Source organism: Salvia miltiorrhiza, chromosome 2 (assembly GCF_028751815.1).
Source record: "Salvia miltiorrhiza cultivar Shanhuang (shh) chromosome 2, IMPLAD_Smil_shh, whole genome shotgun sequence".
NCBI classification, from domain to species: domain Eukaryota; kingdom Viridiplantae; phylum Streptophyta; class Magnoliopsida; order Lamiales; family Lamiaceae; genus Salvia; species Salvia miltiorrhiza.
In genome coordinates this window covers 33,554,161-33,569,003 of record NC_080388.1, presented here as the reverse complement: position 1 = coordinate 33,569,003, position 14,843 = coordinate 33,554,161, and the positions used below count along the sequence as shown (strand labels likewise).

The 14,843-nt window shown below is 39.9% G+C and overlaps 1 long non-coding RNA gene and 1 pseudogene across 1 annotated transcript; both read right to left on the bottom strand.

Moving 5' to 3' along the window:
- Nucleotides 1-317: 317 nt before the first annotated feature.
- Nucleotides 318-1,001, bottom strand: LOC131012091 (histone H3.2-like; annotated as a pseudogene).
- Nucleotides 1,002-5,139: 4,138 nt separating this feature from the next.
- On the bottom strand, nucleotides 5,140-8,844 carry LOC131012089 (uncharacterized). Its single transcript, XR_009097183.1, has 4 exons — nucleotides 8,310-8,844; nucleotides 8,146-8,227; nucleotides 6,004-6,068; nucleotides 5,140-5,418 (listed from the first exon to the last, which is right to left on the bottom strand). It is a non-coding gene; the product is annotated as an uncharacterized LOC131012089 (long non-coding RNA).
- Nucleotides 8,845-14,843: the final 5,999 nt, after the last annotated feature.

The following is a 14,843-nucleotide window of genomic DNA, read 5'->3' as shown; positions in this document are numbered from 1 at the left end:
GTTAATCGCCGATTTCACAGTTTAATTTTTTAGGCCCTTAACCGGATTGTGTTTAGGATGGTTCCGATTCCGATTTCGGCCGATGGTCAACGGTTCAGGCCCGAAACATTGACTTCGGGCCGATTCCGAGCCCGGTTCAACTTGGGCATCGCTACAACACTAGTTATAATCTATAATTCTTTTTTTTAGAGATATAATTCAAACTTTGAAGTGGTTGTTTTAAAAAGTAACATGAACTTCTTAAATTCCTTGAACTCTACTGAAAGTTTCAATTTGGCAGCAATTGAGAGTTTGGCGTTGAAAAGCGAAATCAGTTGGTGAAATTCCCGCGTAATATGTTATAAATTGGTTGAAAACTAATTCAATTGTGTGATTGCGCTCTTCCATTTCAACCTATCTATGAAGTCATGTTGTGATTTAATATCAAACTAGCAAGGAGCAACCATAACACGCTGAAACTTATTTTTACACTAATACCCCAAAAACAGGAATCCAACACATAACCAGAAGACGATTTGAAATGTGAGTCAACTCAGCCTAAGCGCGCTCGCCCCTGATCCTCCTAGCGAGCTGAATGTCCTTGGGCATAATGGTCACCCTCTTGGCGTGAATGGCGCAGAGGTTGGAATCTTCGAAGAGCCCAACCAGGTAGGCCTCCGCCGCCTCCTGCAGCGGAGCTCTGGAACCTCAGATCCGTCTTGAAATCCTGCGCGATTTCCCGCACGAGGCGCTGGAACGGCAGCTTGCGGATCAGGAGCTCCGTCGACTTCTGGTACTTCCTGATCTCACGAAGCGCAACGGTCCCAGGGCGGAAGCGGTGGGGCTTCTTCACGCCGCCGGTGGCAGGGGCGGACTTGGTGGCGAGCTGCTTCCTCGGCGCCTTGCCACCGGTGGACTTGCGAGCAGTTTGCTTGGTGCGAGCCATCGATGAAAATTAAGGAATGTGGATGTGGTGTAGAGACAGAATTTGTATAGATCAGTGTGTATTGTGCGTGGTCAAATTCAACTCTAAATTACGATATATTGTATGCAAGATGATTTATCCTTCCAGCTAAAATAGATGAAGGGGCATTTCGGTCATTGGAGGAGTAATTTGTTAATACCGGTAGCACTTCTCATAATCACCACCGAAAATGGACAGAAGCAAGTGGAAGGGGGGGTCCACTTAGTGCACGCGGCGGAGCCACCAGCAGCCGGCAGCGGCGGGGCAAATAAATGGCATGGATTGGCACGTGAGAGCTAAGGTGTAGGTCTGCAGCTATAGTCACTAGGAAATAATAATGGAATGAGAGCAGTGGACCATGTGATCAAACTGCTTCTTTTCTCCTCACTTTTATTTATTATCCTTTGTTTCCCTCACCTATTTGTTTTGGTCTACATTTTCTATTTTTATTTTTAATTCGTGTTGCGAATTATTTCTTCCAACTATGTACGTTTTTTCATTTATGTCGCATTACTAAATTTATTATTTTAATATAATTTTTTTAAAAACTTAATCCGTCCCTAAAAAATTATGATTCAAAGGACAACACCGAGGTTTTTTAAAAAAAGTGTATAATTATATTTTAAGTGAAAATTGAATCTCACATCTTTTTATAAATAGTGAGCGGGGAAGTTTGTGAAGTTATTTACAAATATGGAAAGACCACAATATTCAAAGACATACCGATATTATAATAAGACCACAATTTTTAGGGACGGAGTTAGTATTTAGTATACGGAATCTTAACTATTATATATTTAAAATATAAATTAAACATGAATAAAAGAGTGAAAATTTAAAATATCATATTCCTTAAGTTATATATGAAAAATGACATTTCTTATAAACACGGGCATCATATGCCATATTCTTTAAATACCCTTGATATATATTGATGGTTTTGTTTGGTTTTAATGTGAAAGTATTACATATTAGATCGATTTCACAATTATCAATCATAAATATGTAAGAAAAATATGGAAAAAAAAAACTTGAGAGCTATCAGTCAAGAGTTCATCTAATCGATAGGTGGCCAAATCATCTAGTTGTCCGGTAAAATGATCTGGCCGCTCGGGCTGCTAGAGGATCTAGCCACTGGATAGATGAATTGTTGACTGATAGTTATCAATCGTTCTCTTTTCCGTATTTTACTTACACATTGCTGATTGATAATTATCAAATCGGACAAAAATGTATATGATTTTTTCACAAAAAATCAAGCAAAGCCATCAACATTAAATGGTAAAATAGATTTTTTTTTCACTCAAACTTAGATATAAGAGCAACTCCACTCCGCGGTGCGAAGGGAGTGTCGATCCGTGGCTTAAGAAGGGTGGCTGCATTGGAGACGCGGCCTGATGCGAGGCCGTGTCGTAGCGGCAACCCGGGGCGAAGGGCATAAATGTGTGGCGCGTCCTCCGGACGCGCCCAATTAAAAAAAAAAAAACGAAATTCATTATTTAAATTCAAAAAAATTCGAAATTCAATATTTAAAAATTCAAAATTTATTATTTAATTATGTTTTTAATTTTATTTTAATTATTGTAATGTTTAATTTTATTTTTAATGAAATTGGAAATTTAAAAATAAAAGTGTAAAAATATGAATTTTATGGAAATGGAGATTTAAGACACCCTCTAAGCATCAATGCATTGGAGAGGTGTGTGTCTTAGGTGGGGACCACAATCTAAAACACCCCCTAAGACACCATGCATTGGAGATGCTCTAAAATTCTTAAGTTCATAAAATATGATTAATTCAAAAAAAAATTACTATAAAGTATGATATTTTTCACATGTAATTTAAGGAATAGATTATTTTTGCCTATTAACACTAAATAAAATGCACTTTATCATATGACCTTGGAATTGAATTTTGGAATAAATATTAAAATAGCCATTTTGAGATAAGAAATATTTTTAGCCACTTTTATTAGAAAATGTTTTTCTAACTATTTTTTATTTTAAATGCATAAATGCCCGTGGTGTAATTGGCAGAAAGCTAATAAGAAGAAATGAAGTGGATGTTTGACTGAGTGCAAAAAAATGTGGGTTCCAATATTAGAAATGATGAAAAGAATAAACTCATGAACCCCAATGCGAAATACCTGAAGTTGGTTGAATCTATTGTGGTATAGGATTTTAAGTTTGAAGAGTTTGATTTGGTTCATTTTTATAAAATAGAATTTGCAAAATTTTATATAAGAATGGTATAATTTTTTATTTTTGTCACACCCCAATTATTGAAACAATAACTATAACTGGGGTACGACTCATCATTTAAAATGAACAAGGGAAAAACCTTGTGAAATCCAAATAAAAGGGATAACAATCGAGCTTAGCCCTTTTGGATGAAGAAAGACAAGTATTCAAGTAATACGAATCCATCAACAAACATAATAACTTCAGGATCACAAGTTTAGTGTCATGCTTCAGATAACCAACATTTATAGAATGAAATACTTGCGAATTAATAGTCTCGGCTCAACAAAGATATTGTTTAGAGTCACAACATAAAGGTCTTAAGTTAAGGAAACAAAAGACATATACTGGCTAGTTCTACAGCGGAAGTCAAAATAAGGAGTTGAACTCCAGCCTCAACTCGTCCCGTCAGCACCAACCATTAACCTAAAAAACATTTGAAGATATTTGGGCTAAGTACTAATGTACTTAGTGGGTTGCAACTTTTGAAATATTTCATAATCTGAAGAGCAGTTTATCCAATCATACTTGACATGACTTAGAAGGTTTTAAAGTGAAAGAACTTCTAAGCATGTTAAAACATTTCATCATATATATATACTTAATTTGCGCGCAGTTGTCACACTCATTTCTGTTACTCGCTATGATCCCGGACCTTTTAGCCACCGACGGATCCATTTCTCCCATTTACTTGAACTGAGGGCGTAACCCAGACAAGTTTACTTTTGACCTCGGGACGCTACCCAGGCAGGCCCTTACATTACATGCTTCGGAACACATCCAGCAAGCACCCTTATAACGCCTCTTAGTTAGTGCCCGATGGAGATCAACCCACCGAGTCAGCTAACGGGTGTACACAATTCTCAAATAACGTGTTAGGCTATAAGAGAACCTCAATTGATTCGTTGTGGCGAGCCTTAAACAGAGCAGAGTGCACATAAACATTTTATTGGATAAACAGTTTAGTTTTCACGAAACATTTAAGCTCATTAGCTCAATCATACATTTGGAAAATAAGCCCACCTGTAAACCTGTTTAGGCAAAGCCTGTCCTTTAACCTTATCTCTGAATCGGAATAGCAGTGCTAATCCTCCTGATGTTCAAGGCCTACAAGAAATCTATTCTCAATAGGTCTCTTAAATCTAAACTCAAGTCACCGTAAAGTGTTTAACATTCTATGATTCACTTAGCCGAGTTTTCAAAATTTAATGGATAAAAATAATTTAAAACAATTCTCTTGAGTTAAGAACACCAACAATATTCTTACTCGACTTTCTTTTGTAATTGGAATTATAAATAACCAATTAAATCATGATGCAATGCATGACTCATTTCATACTCAAGCATATAAGTGTTTACTTAAAATGCACAAGCCCAAAATAATAAAAAGGCAGCTCACGGCGAGATCGTCGTCTCGCCTCCCCCCCTTTCTATGCTATGTTTTACTATACTCTACTCTGCTCAACCATACTCTGCTCTGCTCAACCAGCTCTGGTCTCCCAGCTCTGGTTTCTCAGCTCGGGTATCCCAGCTCTGCTCTCCAGCTCTGGTATCCCAGCTCTGCTCTCCAGCTCTGGTATCCCAGCTCTGCTCTGCCATCTAGCTCTGCTCTTTAGCTCTTCTCCTCAGCTCTGCTCTGCCATCTAGCTCTGCTCTTAAGCTCTGCCATTTTGCTCTGCTATTCAGCTCTGCTCTGCCATTTAGCTCTGCTCTTCAGCTCTGCTCTGCCATTTAGCTCTGCTCTTTAGCTCTACTCTGCCGTCTAGCTCTGCTCTTTAGCTCTGCTCTGCCGTCTAGCTCTGCTCTGCCATCTAGCTCTGCTCTTCAGCTCTGCTCTGCCTTCTCGCTCTGCTCTGCCCATCTACTCTTCTCTTGTCACAGCCCACTATCCCAATGACGGGTTAACCGGGGTTATGACTTGGGTGAACAATAAGAAATGGAATTTAAAAAGGGATTTACTAAATAACCAACATTTATAACAACAAACTAGTGGTATATATATATATATAACCACTTGGGTAATTAACAAACGAGCCAGCCATAACGACTAAACCCCAAATGAAAGTTAAACAAAATGAAGGAGTAATAAGTTCCACAATACAATAACAAATTCAGAGTGTTTGCAGCGGAAAAACGTGTGAGTTATGCATATGGAGATGCATACTCAAGGTTTCATTACATAAACATCAAAAGAGAAATCCGCTCAACACCAATCCATTCCATCGCCTGCTCAACCTGCACATTTAGAAATACATGCAGGGCTGAGTATAAAAATACTCAGTGACATAAGCCGAAATACAACATGCATACATATATAAATTGAACTGCCATAACAGTAACACACAGGGGTTTTCATAAATGACCTGCGCTTACTAAAACATTTCGTTCATTTTCATAAAGGTGGATGCATCCCATTTTCAGTCTATATGATCCATATCTGTCCTTTCTGTCACGCGCCGGGAAGGAGGCCTCCTTACCACGGACGCCAAGACCGGTCGCAAGCGACTCGCGGTCTCCATGAGTGTACACGTTAACCCTAGCTAGCGACCTTTGTCTAGCATAGGATCCCAATTGGATTTCCTTTAAAGTTGGCGAACCAACACAGATAGGATACATATAAAAACATAAACATTTTGGCAGTCAATCATTTCATAAACATTTCATTTTCATAACATTTTCATTTTCATAAAGGGCATTAAACATATAAGCATTTCATAAGAACTGAATAAATAGTCAAAACATATCATGCATATATATTCGCATATGAGGCCTACGTCACGCAGGGGATCTCTATATACGTAATAATAAAATAATGCCCACCTCAATCGTTCTTAAAGCTGGCGTGGAGTCGTTTCTTCTTCTGCTTCACTTTCTGTTGCCCGGACCTTCATTGATGAAGAGTCGATAAGTTCGTGAAGAAATTGTCATAAGACAAAGTCTAATTCTACGTGCCTAGGGTATCTTTTAATGTTTTAGGGTTCTAGCATCCATATTAATCTCGTTTCATTCAATCAATAAAATGTAATCACTTATCATGTAACTATCATATAGGTTCGAACCCATTTATTCGAACATCAACATGTACATAATCCATAACCTCCCTCTACACCCGTCATTTAGTCAAGTACTCCATCAATTAAGAACAAGCCATATTTTATCACCCTGAGAATTTAATCATTATAAATCATGCTTTCTCATACTTCGCACATTTTCATCACTTAAATAAATAAATCATTTATAAACACATGCTTAGTAATTTAATATCTCAATTAAATCCCAAGCTCATTTGATAAAGTAAATCATATACTTAATCATTCTATAACACAATTCCACATTTTTTTTATCATGTAAATAAATAAGAAATTCCATTATTCATTTATAAATAATAAAACATTTTAAAATCCATTGAGATGAAATAAAACATTTTAACCATTTAAAAAAAAAATCCATACTCGTAAGCTTTGAAAATAATTTTATCATATAATAAATGGGGCTTAATCCCAAAATATTTGCTTTAAAGTCCATTAATAATTTAAATAATAGAATGGACTTCGTTTAGAATAAATAATCCCAACTTTAAATATTAAAATTTAAATCAAGAGATTTAAATTCACAAAAATAATTTAGTGAAAATTCAAACATTTTTTTTTTTTTTTAAGAAATAAGGCCAAAATTCGTAGGCCTATATTTAAAACAATAGCCCAACCATTTAAAAAAAATTAGCCCACACAACTAAAATAAAAACCCATCAATTAAGAACAAAAAGAGCCCAGCAGAATTAAAATAAAATCGGCCCACATAGCAATAAAAATCGGCCCACTCTCTTTCTTTTTTTATAAAATTTTCGGCCCAAGCTAGCAAGAAGGGCTTTGAGCCCAAGCCTAACCCTAATCATACATACATATACCACCCCACACACACAAGCCTCTCTCTTCACTCTCCCTCTCGGCTCCCTCTCGCCTCTCTCACTCTCACTCAGCTGAGGGCGGCGCCGCCTCCGGCGCGCCTCCTCGCCGTCGCCTCGTCCCCTCTCTTTTCACTCCCTTGGTCTCCTCTTCCCACTCTCTCGCTGGTACAGTCGCCTCCGCCTCCACCATGGCAGAACACGGCTCTCGCCGGTTGCCATCGTTTCTCGGCCGTCCTCGGCCTTAAGGTAGGTCGGCAGAGACCATTCCACCGCTGCATGTGCCTTCTCCGGCCGTTGTGAAAAGCCGAGCGTCGCCGCGCCGCTTCCCCCGTTCTCCGCCGTCTCCGCCATGGCCGGAATCGTGGTGGATGGCCGAGCCTTGCCTCGCCGTGAAGGTAGGCTCCAGATCTGAGCTCCCTTTTCCTCTCCTTTCTATTAAAAAAAAAACAGATCTGAACTCCTCCCTTTTCTCCTCTTTTCCGGCCGAACAGAACCGCCGTTCGTGTCGCTGCGCCGCTGCTTCCGCCGCGTCGCCGGAAAAGATAAGTCTCTTCCCCTTTTCTCTCTTTTATTATATTTTTTTTTATTTTAAACTGAAATCCTAACCAATTCTCTCTCTACCCTCTTCTCTCCCATTTTGGCAGGACAAGGAAAAGGCGGCTCGGCGGCACCGTTGCCGTCGCCGGCCCTGAGCAGCCGCCGGCTGTCTCACTCCCTCCCCTGACTCGGACACACAAGGACGGGAGACTCATCCCCCCCAAATTCCAGTCACACGCACAAAAGCAAAATTAGGGTTTTATTAATCTGTTCTTTCAATCATTCATTTCCTTTTTATTAAAACTGATTGTACATGTAATAGATTAGAGAATATAGTAAAATGTGTGCGTGTGTATTATTCTGTTGGTGGTTCTCTGATGGTGATAAGCTGATGTAATTGAAACAATAATAGTCTAAAAGAAGTGGTAATGGATGCGTGTGTTCGATCTGTTTTCATTTGAATCATAGTTTTGTAATTTAACAAATGAATGTATGGAGAAAGTAAAGTAGGAGGTAACCTTGATAATTTTCTGAACTCACAAAGTTTGATCTGCGAATCAACAATTTAACAATGAATTTGGATCTGAATCTGCTTGATTACTGGAATTTGGAAACATAAACATAGTTAAAATGGAGGGTTGTATCCCCAAGGAAGAAGAAGAGAATTGGTTGGAACACTTACCTCTGCACTTTAAACTTTGTTGGGTGTGTTGAAAAGAGAAGGAAAGAGCGGATGAACTAATAGAAGGAAACTTAGCTTTTAAAACTTGGCTTTTGTCTAATTGAAATGGCAGAGGATTGATGATAAGATTTTGATTAAATAAAAGCTAATTGCATGTTGAGATGTTAAAGGTGTAGAAGATGGCTGGCAAAAGAAGGTGTAAAGAGTGTTTAGTGGAATGATGAGTGTGTGGAATAATGAGTGTTTAGTGGAATGATGAGTGTTTAGTGGGATGGTTGGCATATGATGAGTGTTTAGTGGGATGGTTGGCATATGATGAGTGTTTCCAACACCATCAATTTATTTAAGAGTAAGATGGATGTGGAAATGTGTAGGTGCTAGATGAATGTGATGAATAAAATCCTTATTCTGTATTTGTAATACTAATTTCGGGTTCTCATATAACGAAGCTTCGTTATAACTCTCTATAAATTACATATTTTATAACTCGTTTTATAAGTCGAAAATTAATTACGACTTCAAGTAAATAATAGAAATACTATTTCTATTGTATATAAATTAATTAACATGACTTTGCTAAGTCAGTTATAATCCGAAATAATAATTATTGACTACTCAATAATCCTTTAAATCTCAAACGGATTCAAATAATAATAATAAGAATTTAGCACATCAAAACTCATATATAACAATTAAATCACATCAGATTAATCAAATCAGTTTTATTATTAATGGATGCCGAACCCTAATTATTAAGTCTTTAATCAGTGATTAAAAACTGGGATATGACATACTATCCCCCTTAAAATAAATTTCTTCCCGAAATTTGTACCTCAGGAAATAATTCTGGGTATTTCTCCTTCATGCTAGACTCGAGTTCCCATGTCGCCTCTTCTTGATCATGGTGCTTCCAAAGGACTTTTACTAAGGGTATCGACTTATTCCTTAGTACTTGAACCTTCCGATCTAGAATAGATTCGGGTCTCTCTTCATAGCTCATATCTGGGCTTAGGATAACGTCGTCTCTTTGGATCACGTGTTTTGGATCATAAACATATTTTCTCAACTGCGACACATGAAACACATTATGCACATTCCCAAGGCTTGGCGGCAACGCCAGCCTGTAAGCTACCGGGCCCACCCTTTCTAGGATCTCATAGGGTCCTATAAAACGGGGTCTAAGCTTACCCTTTACGCCAAATCTTGTAATCCCTTTAGAGGGAGAAATCTTCAAAAAGACTTTATCCCCACACTCAAACTGCAAGTCGGTTCGACGTTTGTCGGCATAAGACTTTTGTCTATCTTGGGCCTCTTTAATACGCTGTCGAATCTGACGGACGATCTCAATCATCTCGCCTACTGTATCTGGCCCCAAGATTCTTCTTTCGCCGACTTCATCCCAGTAAAGCGGCGATCTACATTTCTTCCCGTATAACGCCTCATAAGGTGCCATGGCGATAGTTGCTTGATAGCTGTTGTTGTAAGCAAATTCGATTAGTGGCAACACACGCTCCCAATCTTCTCCTCTATCTAGCACAACAGTCCTTAACATATCTTCTAGCGTTTGAATTGTCCTTTCGGACTGACCGTCGGTCTGCGGGTGGAAAGCTGTGCTGAAATTCAACCTTGTTCCCAATTCCTTCTGCAAGCTTATCCAGAATCTGGAGGTAAACTTAGAATCTCTGTCGGACGTGATTGTCTTCGGCACCCCATGTAAACGCACGATCTCCTTGATGTAGAGTTGGGCTAACTTATCTGATCTATACGTGATAGGGATAGGCAGAAAGTGTGCACTCTTTGTGAGTCTGTCTACAATGACCCATATTACCGTGTTACCTCGTCTTGTTTTTGGCAATCCTGTAACAAAGTCCATTGCAATATCGTCCCATTTCCATTCTGGAATCTCCAAAGGTTGTAGCTCGCCGTAAGGTCGTTGGTGTAAAGCCTTTACTTGCTGGCAAACTAGACACTTTTCGACGAATAAAGCCACGTCTCGTTTCATTCCTTCCCACCAGAAATTCTCTTTTAGATCTTGATACATCTTAGTGCTTCCCGGGTGGGCGACATAAGGAGTGTCATGGGCTTCGCTCATGATCTTGTTCTTGAGTTCCTCGTCATGAGGGATGCATATTCTCTTCTCAAAGAAAATAGCATTGTCGGCTTCTTCATGATAGTTCTTGAGATTTCCTTCTCTTATCTTAGCTCGTAATTTCTCCAATTTATCATCCTTCCTTTGAGCTTCTACCACCAATTTCCTCAAATTCGGTATAATCGCGACCACCCCCGCTATTGTAGCAGGTGGGTTTATCACCTCTAATTTCATCCTATCAAAATCTCGTATGAGCTCTTCTTCCTTTGTAAGGATGTATCCCAGTTTCAATGGGACTTTGCGGCTCAATGTGTCGGCTACTACATTGGCCTTCCCCGGGTGATAATTTATACCACAGTCATAATCTTTTACTAATTTGAGCCACCTTCGCTGTCTCATGTTGAGATCTTTTTGCTCGAAGAAGTACTTCAGACTTTTGTGATCGGTGTAAATCTCACACCTGACACCATATAGATGATGTCTCCAAATTTTTAGTGCGTGCACTACCGCCGCTAGTTCAAGATCATGGGTCGGATAATTCAATTCGTGTGGCCTAAGTTGCCGCGATGCATATGCAATCACTTTGCCTTCCTGCATCAAAACGCATCCTAGTCCGTTCTTTGATGCATCCGTGTAGACCACATACTCCTTGTCTGGTTCCGGAATTGTTAGCACTGGTGCTGTAGTTAGCTTTTCCTTGAGCAGCTGAAAACTTTCTTCACACTCGTTAGTCCATGTGTATTTAATTCCCTTTCGGAGCAATTGCGTCATCGGCCTTGCTATCTTGGAAAATCCCTCAATGAATCTTCGATAGTAGCCAGCCAATCCCAAGAAACTTCTGATCTCGTTTGGGGTAGTTGGCGACTTCCATCCTTGTACTGCTTCCACTTTGGCGGGGTCCACCTTAATACCTTCTGAAGATACAATATGTCCCAGAAATGTAACTTCTTTGAGCCAAAACTCACATTTGTTGAATTTGGCATAAAGGCGTTCATCCCTAAGAGTTTGCAAAACAGTTCTCAGATGTTCCCTGTGTTCTTCTTCATTCTTGGAGTAAATGAGGATATCATCAATAAACACCAAGACGAATTTATCCAAATAAGGATGAAATACTCTGTTCATGAGGTCCATGAACACAGCTGGTGCATTTGTTAGTCCGAACGGTACAACTACGAACTCGTAGTGACCATATCTTGTTTGGAAAGCCGTTTTGGGTATATCTTCATGTCTAACCTTTAACTGATGATACCCAGACTTCAAATCGATTTTGGAGAAAACACCCGCGCCCTTGAGTTGGTCGAATAAATCATCAATTCTGGGCAATGGATACTTGTTCTTAAGCGTTAGCTTGTTCAGCTCTCGATAATCGATGCACAATCTCAAGGTTCCATCTTTCTTCTTGACAAACAGCACCGGCGCTCCCCATGGGGACACACTAGGCCTGATGAAGCCTAGGTCCAGCAACTCTTGTAACTGGATTTTCAACTCTTCTAATTCCTTCGGGCCCATTCTGTACGGTGCTTTTGATACCGGCGCCGCTCCTGGCTCTAGATCGATGGTGAATTTTACTTGTCTGTCAGGTGGTAATCCTGGCAAATTTTCTGGGAAAACATCTTGAAAATCCCGCACGATCTCTACATCTTCCATTGTCTTTTCGGTCTCAATTCCCCCGTTCAGGTATACGAGGAAGGCTTGGCAGTCTTTCTTGTTCATCATCTTCCTTGCCTGTAAAGCTGAAATAGTCGGGACTCTGTTCCTCCTGCATATTCCGTGGAAACTCAAAGTATCCCTTCCTGGAAAGTTGAAACCGATTTTCCGCTCTTGGCACAATATCGTGGCATAGTTATCCGCTAGCCAGTCCATTCCCAGGATTATATCAACGTCCTCCATCGATATAACATGCAAGTTGTTTGCTATAACCTTAAACGATCCTATGGTCAGTTCTAGGTTCGAGCAAGCATGTGTTACTACTGCTATTCCTCCTATTGGTGAAGAAATTCTCAAGTCCTGATTAGTCTTTTCAGGTTGGAGCTTTAAAGTTTTTACACATACACTTGCAATAAAAGAATGCGAGGCACCCGTGTCGAACAGAAGTATAACAGGTGTGTCAAGTAATGTGCCCATACCTGCCAAATTCCCTTAGTTGTTTCCTTGTTTATTCTTGTGCAAGGCATAGGCTCTTGCCTGTGGAATTTGCGGTGGACGTGCCGCAGGTCGATACTGCTGCTGTGGTGGTGGGTAGAGTAACTGTTGGCCTTGGATAGCCCTGAGTGGTTGTACTTGGCCCGGCTGATTCGGCCCTTTCATTCCTCCTTGTGGTTTTCCTTGGCAGTCTCTGGCAAAATGGCCCTTCTGGCCACACTTAAAGCAGGTATTGCTGCCAGCCAAGCATATGCCGTGATGTGACTTGGAGCATTTGGGACACAAAGGTGCCCTGAGCTGGCCCTGATTGTTTCCAGCTGATCCTGGATTGACTGGTCGTCCTTGCCATTGCCCTTGTGGCATCATGTTTCCTTGCCATGGCCTCTTGTTATCTTGGTTGTTGTAGTAACCCCTATTATTGTTGTTGTTGCCATCCCATTTTCTCTTCCCACGATCGTTGTTTCCCGAAGCTTGAGTCTGGGTTGGGCGGTCTTCAGGCATGGCTGCTTCAACATCCAGGGCTCTGCTAAGTGCCTCAGAGTGGGTGAGATTACCATGACCAGCAAGCGCCATCTTGATCTCATGCCTAAGGCCTGAACGAAACTTCTCGGCCATCTTTTCATCAGTGTCGATCAGATGAGGGGCATAGCGAGACATGTCGCAGAAAGCGCGATCGTATTCCGTCACGGACATCTTGTTTTGTTTCAGATTGAAAAACTCCGTCTCTTTCTTCTTTCTGTAGCTCTTGGGAATGTATTTATCGTAGATCTCCGTCTTGAAGTCTTCCCAAGTCAGGTTTTCCAATTGTTCGAGGGTCATTGCCCTCTTCTTGGTTTCCCACCAAAAATCTGCCGACCCAGTTAGTTGGAATGCAACACAAGAGAGTCTCTCTTGATCAGAACAGTAAAGAAAGTCAAAAATCCTTTCCATTGCTCTAATCCAGATTTCGGCATCAGTCGGGTTGCCGGTCCCGTTGAATGTTGGCGGGCTCTGTTTAAGAAAAAGTTCCTCAACTCTTTGTGGAGGTTCGTTTGCGGTTCCCACATTGTTTCTTGGGGCTCTTCTGGGAGGCATTCTGTGCTTCAAAAATAAAAGATCCTCAGTATATTCCTTACCTCAATTCATAACATATTCCTCTTGATTTAATCATGAAAGCATCATAACAAAACATCTAAATCCTTATTGATCACAAGAGGGTACTAGGACAACTCAACAATTGTAAGGCTCAATTCTTGAACGATATCAAAACAAAGTGGTGCAGAAAAAATTTGTTGAGAAACTCAAACGAATAACCAGATGGTAGAAAGGAGTAACTACTAGGTCGAACAAAATGATCTAGAGTAAAAACTCATCTGGCTTTTCAACCGAAAGTTGAAACACATGGGTTTTCAACCCAAAATACGTCTACTGATATTTGGATCATGTGGACTGGCTAGGTCCAACATCATCACCTTCCAGTCACACGGGAGACATTATCCCGAACTTAGAAAGCCGTGGACAACTATTCATAATAAAACTCAAGTTCGTACTGACAACCAAAAGCTTAACTTAAAGTTCTATGTCCTATTGAACCCAAACCCCCATGTATAACATGTACACAAATATATACATATATATATAGGCAAAGCATACTGTTCTTAAAATCTATCGTGTACTAAAAGTCGATTCGGTGTTCCATCGCGTGTGAATATTTGAACGTAGAGACTATGCTCAAACCCTTGATGCAGCGTTTGCCTTGAATTCGTCTTGTATCATCATCCCGTGTTTTTCCTTCAACGCGTACATGTCTTTTCATTCCTCTTTGTAGTTCAAAAGAACCATTGTTTTCTTGTGGGAGCTGAAATGCTCTAAGTTCTCTTTCATTATTCTACATCATCACTTTAAGAATCTAGATTGTAGAGATATCCTACTAATCCAGCAGTCTATGTTCTTTTAGAATAGTGATCATGCAACTTATAGCAATCTATGTTTTCTGGGGAAAGCATGTGTCAATTCTCTATCATTCTTCTCTTATCATAACATCATAACTGCAATGATATGCCATGAAAGGCAAAACATTCAACATTTCAATGAAAGGCAAAACATTCAACATTTCATCATAGCATGCTCTTTACATAAACATTTTCATGAAACAGTTTAGAATAATAACATCTTTAAAACATTGTAACTGCAGTTACCTTTTTCCTTGATTGAGCACGATGCAATGGAGTGTTGAGCGGTGTCGTATTAACCCACGTATGTCTAGTGAATCAAACTAGACTTGGCTTTTTAGAATAAGGTTTCTAGGGCCAGAGCAAACGAAC